The sequence below is a fragment of the Thamnophis elegans genome, chromosome 3, assembly GCF_009769535.1.
Source record: "Thamnophis elegans isolate rThaEle1 chromosome 3, rThaEle1.pri, whole genome shotgun sequence".
NCBI lineage: Eukaryota > Metazoa > Chordata > Lepidosauria > Squamata > Colubridae > Thamnophis > Thamnophis elegans.
In genome coordinates this window covers 37,193,200-37,206,240 of record NC_045543.1, presented here as the reverse complement: position 1 = coordinate 37,206,240, position 13,041 = coordinate 37,193,200, and positions in this window count along the sequence as shown.

The following is a 13,041-nucleotide window of genomic DNA, read 5'->3' as shown; positions in this document are numbered from 1 at the left end:
AATGTGTTTATGGCTGCTCTGAGAAAGCGCTTAAATGAGCCCCTGGCCAAGTGAAAGGTGAGAAGCAAGATGAAGTCTCTTACTCAGGGAAGAAATCCAGTGGCTGAGTACATCCAGTTTCATGAGTTGTCTGTGCATTTGCAGGTTGGGTCCAAGGAGGCACTAATGGACAGTTTTATGGATGGTCTGAACGAAGATATATACCAGAGCTTTGTGAACAGAGGAGCCTCATGCAACCTGCAATGTTGGTATGAGATGGCAGCAGATGTGGAAATTGACCTAACCAGGAAGAGATACCGAAGAGGCAGCGATTAAGTCAAGAATCCCCTTCCCACACACTCCAAAGGAGCTCCAAGGGGAGGAAAAGGATGGTCTGCAAGCAAGCCACAATCTACTGCTTGTTTCCGATGTGGGAAGGAGGAACACTGACTGGCAAGCTGGAGAGAAGAAACCAGACTGCTACCGCAACAGTGAGCCAGACCCTCAGTGGCATCTCCAACAGCTGCCACTACCAGGGGTGAAGGTGCAGTGGTGGCAAGAACAGGTGAGCCCAGGCTTCTCTCCCTACCCGCCCAAGCAGGTTTTTTGCACAGCTCCAGCCCATGACTCTGATGAGGATCCGTGGTCTGGGGTACCTGTCCAGTTCGGGCACACGTGGCAGCAGGGCAGCATTTGCTGGCTGGAAGGCTGCCTTCCTTGCCTGCTGCTCCTTCACCAGCAGCTGCCGCTTCCAGCCGAGATGCTGGAAGAGGAGTTTCTAGCGAGGAGGCAAGCTACCCGCAGTTGCGGTGGCTGCCCAGTTGCTCCTGCCCTCCCTCCTGTGGCTGCTGCTGCTGCTGCTCTTCTGGGGATGTGCAGGGGCCAGCTGTCTCTTCTGGGGTGCCTGAGCTGGCCAAGCACTCCAGACCATGGATCCACATCAGTGCCGCGAGCTGGAGGGCTGGGGCCATGCAAGTAGCCTGCTCAGGTGGGGTAGTAGGGAAGTCTGGCCTGTCCTTGCCAGTACCACCCCCTCTCCCCTGGCGGCTGTCACAGTGTCGCTTCTGGCTGGGGTGCTGGAGCACTTAGGAGAAGGAAAAGCCACCGTGGGGGAGGCGAGGTGGCTCAGGAGGGCTGGAGGAAAGCACAGTTCCTCCATCCCCCCACCTACGGGTTTGATGTCCATCCCAGGCTGCCCCCTTTCATCCAAGCAATGGAATTTTGAGGGGTGCAGCATGCTTCACTGAATGTTCATCTTTCTTCATCCAATCGCTATCCAATAGCTCCCTCCCCATTGATTGCTCTCTCTCACACACACACAAAAACACACACCCAACCCTGGGGACTCTTCTAGTCTTGTTCCTCTGGGGGCAACCCCCCCTCCAGTCCCATAAACCGGCCCCAACTCGACCAAGGCAGCCAAAAAAAAGCCCAAAGTGCCTTTCATCTAATTACACAGAGCTTCCTAGAAATGCTGCATTTGGGAGGATTTGGGAAGGGGGGGAGACTGAGTGGGAGGGGTTGGGTCAACCCAGCTGGGGGCTCTGCAGTGACCCCTCTGCCAGATCCTGCTGAAGAACTTCTGAGGGACTTCCCTGGAGAGCCAGCAGTTCCCGGCTTCCGCCTGAGCAACAATTGAAAATGTCAAGTTGCAATCTGGAGGAGAGAGAGAGAGAGAGAGAGAGAGAGGGAGAGAGAGAGAGAGAGAGAGAGAGAGAGAGAGAGAGAAACACATGCACACACACAAGGTGCTTTTATTGCCAGTAATAAATGCATTTAAGGGTCTCGGAGAGTATGCAAAGCCAAGTAAGGCTCCCCAGCAGCCTTTCAGAAAACAGCCTTGTTTAATTTGTTGTTTGATGGTATGGATTGGGAGGTGAAGCTCAGGGACTGCTAGTCTGGCAGCAAGCGCTTGCCAAGCACTGCCCCCCTCCCAGCATGTCTCAGGTGAGATGTGGGGGGGGGGACACCACCCCTGGTCCTCTTGCCCTCCAAGTCAGCTGCCAGGATAAACACAGCTCCCCCTTCCTCCAGATTCACTCAAAGGCTGGGGACACCTTGGTTGCTCTGGCTTAACGTCCCCTGCCCGACTTTGCCCCATCCCCAATGTCGTTATCTGGCTTAAACCTCTCTGACTTTTTCCTCCTTCCCACCGCTGGACAACTGCTCCACAAACATGCATGTATCTCACTTAAATCCAAGCCACTGCATGGCTTTGGGGAGGAACGCAGCCAAATCACTTGGAGTATATTTAAGGATAACAGGTGTGTTTGATGGAGGGGGGGAATATAAATGTTGGAAAAGAAAGTATGTCCCTCTCACTCAGCCATGCTGTTCCCCTTCTTCATCCTGCCCACCACCCTTCCCCAAGCCCACAGCTCCCCACTGATTTCCCTGCCCTTCATTTTGCATTGCAGTTCTGCTCTTGTTGTGCATTTGTCTTCTCCAAGGTTTAAATTATACAGCAGAGCAGTTCCCCCCCAAATTTTAGATTTTGTTGAATGCTCCTGTCCTTCCCCCCCCCCCAGGCTGGTCCTGCTTTGTCCATGGGGACCATCAAACCCACATCCACCAGCTCCTATCTCCGCAGCTCCTCACACATGGAGATGTACCATCTGGGAAGCCGTCGCGCTCCATTGGATGAAGTGTTGGGAGAGGGTGGGCTGTGCTGGCTTGTTCCAAGGCCAGGAAGGGATCCCTGCTTTCCAGTGAAGGGAGGTGGCATTTCCCACCCAACTTTCTCTCCCTTTCCAGGGCTGTAGAACCGGATCATCAGTGGGGATGTCCTGGCATCCTGACAGGGATCAGGTGAGTGGACAGGGAAGCGCAAGGACCCCCGAAATCTGGAGCCAGTGCATGTACACCAGGCAGCTGGTGTGCACATGAATGCCAGAAACCGGCAGACCACATGGCTGGTGCGCATGCGCACACCAAAAACCAGATGATCATCTAGTTTTCAGTGTGTGCGCACACACACACACACATATATTGGCACATGGGGCCAAAATGTTTGTGCACGCTCCCGTTTTGGCACTCGGTGCCAAAAAAGTTCGTTAACACTGGACTAGATCAAGGGTGGCCGCACCTGTATTGTTCAGAGAAAAGAAAGATGACTCCTTTCGCTTATGTGTTAATTACAAAAACCTTAATGCCATTTGCGTGGAAAAACGTGTACCCAATGCAGCTCATGAAGGACATGTTAGCCCAGTTGGGCAAAGGGAAAATTTTCACAAAATTGGATCTCAGGGAGGCCTATTACAGGGTCAGAATCAAAGAGGGGGATGAGTGGAAAACTGTTTTCAACTGCCCTTTGGGATGTTTCCAGTTTAGAGGACTCCTGTTTGGACTGCAGGGGGTGCCAACAGTTTTCATGCAATTGATAAATGAAGTTTTGCATGAGCACCTCTACAACGGTGTGTTACTTTACCTTGATGACATCCTTATCTACATGGAAAGACATGAGGAACATGTGACTTTGGTGTGCTCAAAAAATTCCAGGCCACTGAACTTTATGCCAAATTGTCCAAGTATGAATTTCACCAGGAAAGGATCGATTATTTGGGATACTGTATCTCCCACAAAGGTATCGAGATGGAGCCAGCAAAAGTCCAGGCTGTCACTGAGTGGGCACCTCCTCACACCCGCAAGCAACTACATGTCTACGTGTCTTGCAAGTTATCTGATACTGAGAGGCCATGGACCATCTGGGAGAAGGAGGCTTATGAGATGGGATTTTCTGACTTGGAGGCAGTTTTCAGATTCCATTGATTCTGAGATTCCATTGGAAGTGTGGAGAGACCACAAACAGGTCCGATAGGCTCAGTATTTTAACTCTTTCAATTTCACCCATGCTATTTACCGGGGGTGAAGAATTTCTTAGCAGATGCCCTCTCTTGCATGCTCCAGTACAGAAGTGCCCGAAGTAGTTAATGTTATCATCCTGTCCAAGCAGTTTGCAGCACCAGTGCTTACGAAACAGCAGAGAACAGTCTCTCTGCAGCCGGCTGGGGGCTCATTGATGCAGTCATTAAAAGAAGACTTGGGAGCAGACGAGTGGTTCCAGAGACATAAAGATGACCTGATGTGAAAGGAAGGTTTGGTGTGGAAAGGGAGTAAATTGTATGTCCCAGCCAGCCAGAGACCCTTGGTCCAGCAGAGGAGCCAGGACCTGAAACCTGCAAGGCATTTGGGGTTTGTGAAGACCCATCATTTGATAAAGAGATAGTTTTGGTCACCAAAAATGAAAAAAGGATGTAGAAGCCTAAGTGGCCAGTTAACATATGTGTTCCTCCATGAAGCACCTACCTGGAAAGCGTCCAGGCTTGCTACAGCCGGTAGCCAACCCAGCTGACCCATGGGAGGAGATATCCATGGTCTTTATCGTGGAATTGCCTTAGAGTGCTGGGAACACAGTCATTAACCTGTTTTCGAAGCAAGTGCACTTTGTGACATCTCTGAAGATTCCTTTAGCCTGGGGCCTAGCCAAGATGTTTGTGCAACACATCTACAGACTACATGGGGTCCCAAAGTGCATTATCTTGGAAAGGGGGATGCAATTCACCACAAAGTTTTGATGGGAAGTTTTAAAAATGATAGTCTACTCCAAGGGATTTAGCTCTGCCTATCATCCTAGTACCAATGGGGATGTTGAATATGACAACCCATTAGTAGAGCAATATTTTCCCTGTTATGTACATTATCAACAGACTAATTGAGATGACTTCCTGCCATTTTCAGAGGTGGTGTATAACAAATTGGTGCACAGCCTCACAGGTTTTATCCTTTTCAAGGTGGCCATGGGAACGGAATTCATGCCCATGCCAGAGCTCCCACAGAAAGCCCCATCCTCAGTGTCATTAGGATGGATACTCTAAAAGCCAAGTGGGTCATCCTACATGAGGTGCTGAATAAAGCTAGGGAAAGTTTAAAAAAAGCAAGCAGCCTGGAGAAGAGCCCCCCCAGAGAGAATTTAGAATGAGGGATTTGTGTATTTATCCACCTAATATCTAAACATGAGGCCATTTTGGAAAAAGAAGTTGGGTGCAACCTTGGAAAAAGTTAGGTCCCGGATACATAGAGCCTTTCCAAATTGTCTGGATCATAAATCCAGTTATGGTGGAACTGCCAAAAAGCCTCAGGTGGGTTTATCTGGTATTTCATTAGTCTTTTAAAAGCCTTTTGAGAGTCTGGGTTCAGACCAGTCAGAGAACCACCTCCTCCCCTCATCCTAGTAAAAGGAGAGGAACACTATGAGGTAAAAAAAGTTTCTTGACTCCAGATATCGCAAGGGAATGTTCCAGTATCGAGTATTGTGGAAAGGTATTAACAGACACCGAGTGGGTAGCTGCTCCAGATGTCAGGGCAGCAAGGTTAGTTAAGAAGTTTCACACTAAGTACCAACGGCCCCAGTAAGGAATACAGCAGCATTTGGTGGGTAGTAATAATGTGTACATTTTTGTTTCAGGTCTATCCTTTTTTGGGGGGGGGTCAGCATGTCAAGACTGACTCTCACTTTCTGTTTTTGCTTCACTCGGAGCTTGACAATAAAAGGGGGTGGATGGAATGCAAGGGTGGAAGAATGGTATTCAAACATCTGTCAGCATCCATGAGACATCTGGCATCTCAAGGACACATTGAGCAGATGTCCCAGAGTGTCTGGCTGTTTCCCATAAAAAAATGAACAGAAGTGATTGGTGGACATATTGGATTGTGGATGGCCCATAAGGAAAGAGGGGAATTAACCATGCTTGCTTTTTTGTGGGAAACCCAGATCAGGTTTCATTTCTTCTGGGCCAATGTAGTTTATTCAGTAAAGTTTTATACTCTTGGTAAAATAATGTTCCAGGAGTTTCTTTTTCTGGATTCGCCAATTGGACAGTTGACTGCTTAACAGAAGTTGGCTGGGAATGTTGCAAATTGCAATCATATGACAGCAAGATGCTGCACCCATTGTAAATGTAAGCTGGTTGCCAAGTACCTAAATTGTGATCATGTTACTGTGGAGGTAACATGACAGTTATAACTTCAAGGCTGAGTTATTTTTCTGAGACCATTGTAACTTTAAATCATTGTAAAACAAATAGTTGTAAGGTGAGGAGTTCTGTACCAATCGGTCGGTTTATTATGTATAATTAGCAAATTATATAGTAAGCATCTTTTTTATAATCTCATTGACCAGATGGTCTAAAAAGGAATCTTAGCAATGAAGCAAACTGGTTTTAGATCACTTTTTAAAAAAGTGGTGATCAATATTCTGTATCACTCTACAGTACATATTTCTGCTAAGTATATTAATTCACCTGGAAATATTCTCTATGCCAGAAGTTCCCAACCTGTTGGCCATGGCCCACTACCAGCCATGGCCTAATCACCATTGAGTCACATGAGCAGAGGCCATGGATAGCCCCACCAGCGTGTGTGTCACAGGCACTCCAGCCCCACTCATGCAAGCATCGCAGACCCACTCACTACTCATGGCCCCATCACACAAGAGTCATCATGAGCATTCACGGTTCCACTCATGCGAGTCTCATTGTTGGCACTCACAACCCCGCTCACATGAACCTCATTGTGGGCTGTCATGGCCCCACTCACAAGAGCCTCATCTCAGGTGTTCATGGTATGGTCCCATTCATGCAAGCCTTGTTCTGGGTGCTTGCAGCCCCTCTTGCATGAGCCTTATTGCACACAGTTACAGACCCACTCATGTGAGTGTCGCCATGAACATCATAGGCACCTGTACACCCATGGAAATGTCCGCCTTCTCCTCCCACAAAGTCATCTCCTTTCCTCCCTCGCCCTGCTCCAGGCCGCCAACCATGAAAGATTGAGGAACTATGCTGCTTTCAGAAGCCTTAAAGCAACATTTGACTCAGATCTATTATTTTATTCTCCCTTCTCTTAGTTTTGGGTATTCATTTCTTTCCTTCTTTCCCTTCATTCTTTTTATCTTTCCTTTCCTTTCTATTCAAGGTAATTCCTTCATTCCTTCTAATGAAATTCAGTGGAAAAATAAAGTCTTACACTTAGGCAAGAAAAACCAAAAGTATATATAGAGATTGACTGAAACTTAGTTTAATAGTGCTAACTGTCAGAGGGATATTGGAATCTTAGTGGACAATCATTTAAATATGAGCCAGCAGTGTCCAGTGGCAGCCAAAAAAGCCAATGCAATCCTAAATTGCATTAACAGAGGGATTCAATCAAGAACACATGAGGTACTAATACCACACTATAAAGCTTTAGTAAGACTACACCGATGGTGGCATTTACAAATTTTTATTATCGGTTCTGTGGGCATGACATGGTGGGCATGGCTGGCTTGGTGGGCATGGCTTGGTGGACATGGCAGGGGAAGGATACTGCAAAATCCCCATTTTGTCCTGGTGAACTGGGACTCCGGAGGCAGAGAATAGATGGGGGCTGGGCCAGTCAGAGATGGTATTTACCAGTTCTTTGAATTACTCAAAATTTCTGGTACCCGTTCTCCAGAACTGGTCAGAACCTGCTGAATACCACCGCTGGACCACACCTAGAGTACTGCATCCAGTTTTGGTTACCAGACTATAAAAAAGATGTTGAGACTCTAGAAAAAGTTCAGAGAAGAGCAATCAAGATGATTAGGGGACTGGAGGCTAAAACATATGATGAATGGTTGCAGGAACTGGGCATGGTTAGTCTAGTGAAGAGAAGGACTAGAGGTGACATGATAGCAGTATTCCAATATTTGAGGGGCTGCCACAAGAGGAGGGGTTCAAAGCACCTGAAGGCCAGACAAGGAATAATGGATGGAAACTGATCAAGGAGAGATTCAACCTACAAATAAGGAGAAATTTTCTGACAGAACAATCAACCAATGAGATTGGACTGAAGAGATTGGACTGAAATGGTATAGGACAGGGGTAGTCAACCTTTTTATACCTACTGCCCACTTTTGTATCTCTGTTAGTAGTAAACATTTCTAACCACCCACCGGTTCCACAGTAATGGTGATTTATAAAGTAGGGAAGTAACTTTGCTTTATAAAATTTATAAAGCAGAGTTACAGCAAGTTAAAGCATATAATAATAATTACTTACCAAATACTTTATGTCGGACTTTCGCTAAGTTTGGCAGAATAAATCTTTATAAAACAACTTACTGTAGTTAAATCTATCTTTTTATTTATACTTTGAAGTAAAGCATGAAGTCTGATGAAATTACATTTAATTAATTAAATTATTAATGAGATCCCCGAGGCTGATGCTGCGAAACTAAATACTGGATATCTGGCTCAATTTTTGTAAGGAACAAATGAAGGTCTCCTCTTTCGAAAATATTCAGGCAGTTTCTTTCTTTGGCTATCATATGATTAACAGCCCTAAAGCCCGTTTCCACAAGATATGAGGTAGGGAAAGGTATCAATAAACTGAATATCATTTTCCACATATTTGGATATAAGACCGGCATTTTTTTATTTTGACATAAGTTTTCATATCCACCACTATCAAATTTATGTTTGCTTTCTTCATCATATCTAATTTCTAACAGTTCTTCTTGGCAAGTTGTATTAGCCTCTTCAATATTTGTGGTAAAATAATTTTTCATCCAGTCATACACCTTCAATTTCAAAATATCTTCAAATTGTTTTTCCATGTCCAATTTAAGTTCATTGAGGTGGCTACTGAATCTGTCAATATCCTCTGGAGTTACATCATCTTTTATAGATGATAATTCAGGAAACTGATGAAATTCTCTCTTCAATATATTATAATGAAGTAGTTCAAGTTTGTCAATAAATAATGACACAATACTTTGGCAACCTATAAGAGTTTTATTAGCTTCTTGAAGCTGCAAATTGACATCATCAAATCTCTTGAAAATATCTGCCAAATAAAAGGCATAATTCTTTACTGTTTTTAACTGTTGACACAGATTGGTCTCATTATTACTTTCAAAAAATTGTATGACACTATCATATAATGCTACAAAACAAGCCAAAGATATATCCTTTGCCAGCCACCAAACTTCTGTGTGCAAAAGTAACGTAATAAAGCTGTCGAAATATTCTATTATTTTTTGCATCTGATTTGATCTTGTTTACAGCTTGAATTATTATAGTTAATGATGAATGGAGACTTGTACTTAGATGTTTTCCTACAAAATGTTGTCTGTGCACCACACAATGAATACATAAAACATTTGGCACTTCTTCCTTCAAATAAGCAACAAATCCACGATAGCTATCTACCATTGATGGTCTACATCAGTAGCACATGCAACAATATTATTCAAAGGAATATTATTTTTAGTAAAATATGATTTCACAGTATTAAATATAATCCTCTTGTATCTGTAATGAGATTTATTGTGAATAGCATTTCTTCTTGTAATGTATTGTTTTCATCAAAATACTGTACATTGCCATCAACAAAGCATTATTATCTGCAATGGGAGACTCGTCTAATTGCATGGAAAATGAAAAGTTTTGGAGAATACTTATGTGTTTTTTTTCAACATTAACTGCCATTTCTTCAATTCGTCGCTTTATTGTGCTATCGCTTAGGGGCAATGTTTTTAAAATTTCAGGTATATCCTAATGCATTACTGTTCAGATAAATTCTTTTATAGAGGGTATTATTACAGTTTCTCCAATATTATAGCTTTTACCACTTTTTGCAATTAATTGTGAAATGCGATAAGCGGCAATTAATCCATCTTCGTTCACTGTATGTTGTTTCTTAAATAATGCAACGATTGTTGAATGATTTTGAATTTTTTATATATTTCCTGAAAATATTCAATGGGCTTGTCCTTATCATTTGGATGCTTTGTAGAAAGAGGTTCTCGCAATCGACTTGGCTTCATTGCCTCATTGGATAATGTTTTATGACACAATAAACACATTGGATGTTGTTTATTTACAACAGATTCTATGAAACCCACCTTCAGATACTCTGGCAAATAGCCACGAGCGTATTTCTTTTTTTGAGACATGGGCTCCAAATATCTCACAATATTTTGTTTGAAACTGTAGGTACATGCTCACTCTCACAAATTTAACTGCGTACTGACCAGTGCAACCACAAACAAAAGAGCCTGTGCCATGTATCGTCATCTGCGCATGCCTCTCACACATCGTGGGTTGGGTTTGGGGGGGGGGCGCCCAATAATGCTGTCATTATTGGGTGCCTTCACCTCTGGGTTTCATTCTCGGTCCCATTCACAGTACTTGGCATCACACTATTGTAGGTTTGTTATGACAATGCAAAAATGTCATTGAAAAATAGCCAGAAAAAAAGGAACCAAGAAAAACATTTCTTTCCAAATGCAAGATTAGTGTGAAAAAACAAGATCCCCTATCTGACAAAATGAAGCAAAGTAATTCATTCCCAGATACTATGTGCTGCAGTATTGTTCTTGTGACTGTTGAGGTTGTAATTGCTGTATTTGTTGCTTATTTTATATAACAGCAGGAATCACTTTTATTCTAATCCCATGGATTTATTTTAGAAAGGACACATTTTCATATGTACGTATGTATGTATGTCAGGCATCCAGTCATATTCTTTTTTGGATCTTTGGCCTGCCACACTCTCTATTATTTTACTATGCTGTTTCATTAGTGGGGTATTTGGGAGGGGGAATAGTAAGGAGTAGAATTGTAGAATGTGGTGTTGTCAAAATAAAACATTTCTTTCTAGAAGCCCAAGGTCTTTCTTTGTCTCCGCACCTCTGCACCTGACCGGAACTAGATGGGTGGAAATGCCAGCATGGCAGTGGAAGATTGGACCATGTGATGGACTTGTGGGTGTGAGGGCAATTGTGAACTTTCAACCAGGTGGAAACTCCAGGAAGCTTTCAGATTCGGGTTTCCCACAGAAGTTCCAACATGTCTCTCTTATTATATTGGAACTTTGAGGAAAGCTCTGCCTTGGACTCTGCCTTGATTTAATTCTGGATGATATTTGGAATGCTGACATTAACTCAAATCTGCCTTAAAATAAACCAGCAACCCCAGCATGGGGTGCTGGCAAGCGGTGCTGACTCCCAACATTGACCTGACCTGGTCAGAGTAAAATATCAGCAAAGATGAAAATCAAGCCTTTGAGAATGGAAACAGAGGACGAGACGCTTCTCTGCGAATTTTCCAAAGTGCAAACAAATTTGTGTGGGAAGATATTGGAAGATTTATAGCATCTGGGAAGATGCAGCCAGAGGGGGCTGGAAAGGCTAATTCCACACACACATGGCAAGATGATTAGAGCCTCCCAGACCAACCTGTGTAGCTACACTCACTACAAATGTGAGTGGATGCTCCCCCTCCTTCCCCAGCCAAGGCTCGGAAAAAACCTGGAGTGGAGATTTTGACTCCTTCCAAACAGCAATAAATGAAATGATCCATTATCCTGCAACTGAGATGAAGACAGATTCCCTATCAATATGGGGAATTCAAACCAGTCAGCAGAAAGGGGCTTGGGCCATATCTCCCCCTAGCCAGCAAACGATGTTGGGCTGCAGCCTGTGAATCAAGCACCACCAGATTGGGCTTTCTTCCCAGGTCATGGATGGAAGAGATGCCAGTGGGCACCTGCTCTCCCTCAACAGATGGCACCATGGCAGATAACTGGGCAGTGGCCCACCCAGGGATTGACTCCCCCCCACAAGTCTAGTCTCACCTGCAATGCCCCAACAGGTTCTTACCCCACCTTCCTACAGAGAAGAGTTCTCAACAATGGAAGAAGGGATGAATGAGGGGGAAGCTGCAGGATGGATAGCAGAACAATGTGATGAGGCGGTTCCTAAGTTTAAAGATGCAACTGGGTTCCGTCCCTTGGGGGGGCAATAAAATGCTGCCGTTGCTGTCAACTTGGCCACAGAGCATCAGAGTGCCTGGCTCCAGCCTCAATATCAGAAATGTGTGCACCAACTGCCACAGCGGTAAAGAGAAGGCCCCAGGTGCCACCAGAAAAAAGTCATCTGGGCCAACAACCTCAGAAAGAGGATCCCCAACCTAAGGTGACAAAGAGTCCTACCAATGGGGAGGCCTCAGAGGAGGAAAATGCCAAAGATGACCCAATGGTGAGTACACCCATCCATCCCTTTGCCTTCCAAGCCAAGCTCCAAGTACCCGAAATGGGGGTGGAAGGGGAAGTTGAAGCAGTTGTGGACACCGGTTGCACTCGATGCTTAATCAGCATGTCAATTGTCAAGCAACTAGGCATATGCACAAGACCTCTAGCCTGTCCCATTCGGGTTGAACAGATAGATGGAACGCTAATTTGAGTGGCCCCAGCCACACTAATAACTGAACTGGTGAAGTTACAAGTGGGCCGCCACTATGAGCTTCTCAGATTCATTATGGCTCCAGAGATGCCGGAAAAAATAATCTTGGGGCTTGCATGGCTTGCCAAGTGCAAGCCTACGATAAAGTGGGAAGACGGTGGTAGGAAATAGATGATTGCGTTTGAGCCGCTACCACCGGTGGAGGAAAAGGGCCAGCCAGGGATGATTGAACCCAAGAGTCCAGAACCTGCAGCACCTGCAGCAGAGACAAAAACCCCAGGGGTCCAACAAATACCAAAAAACTTGTTAGGGGATGTTTTGTCGAGAAAACCGCAGTATGACAGTAATGGAAGCCAGGATAAGCTGATGATAGCTATGAAATTGGTGCTCCCAACAGACCAGTGCCTAAACTATAACCAGCATATCCTAATGATGGAAAATGGATTAGCCTGGAAGGGGTCAAAACTGTACATCTTTGCGGGGTTGAGGCTGGAAGTTCTACAGCGAAGCCATGAGGTGGAACTAGGAGGCCACTTTGGATTCCTAAAAATGCTCCACCTCGCCAGGCATCAATTTTGGTGGCCAAGGATGAAATTTGAGGTAGAAGATTATGTAAAAACCTGTGCTACTTGCGTAACGATGAAACCACTGCTGGAGAAGTCCCCTGGACTGCTACAATGAGTGGCCAGCCCTAACCAACCATGGGAAGAGATCTCAATGGACTTTGTCATTGAACTCCCAGACAGCAGTGGGAATAGAGTAATCTGGACAGTTATTGATTTGGTTTCCAAGCAGGCA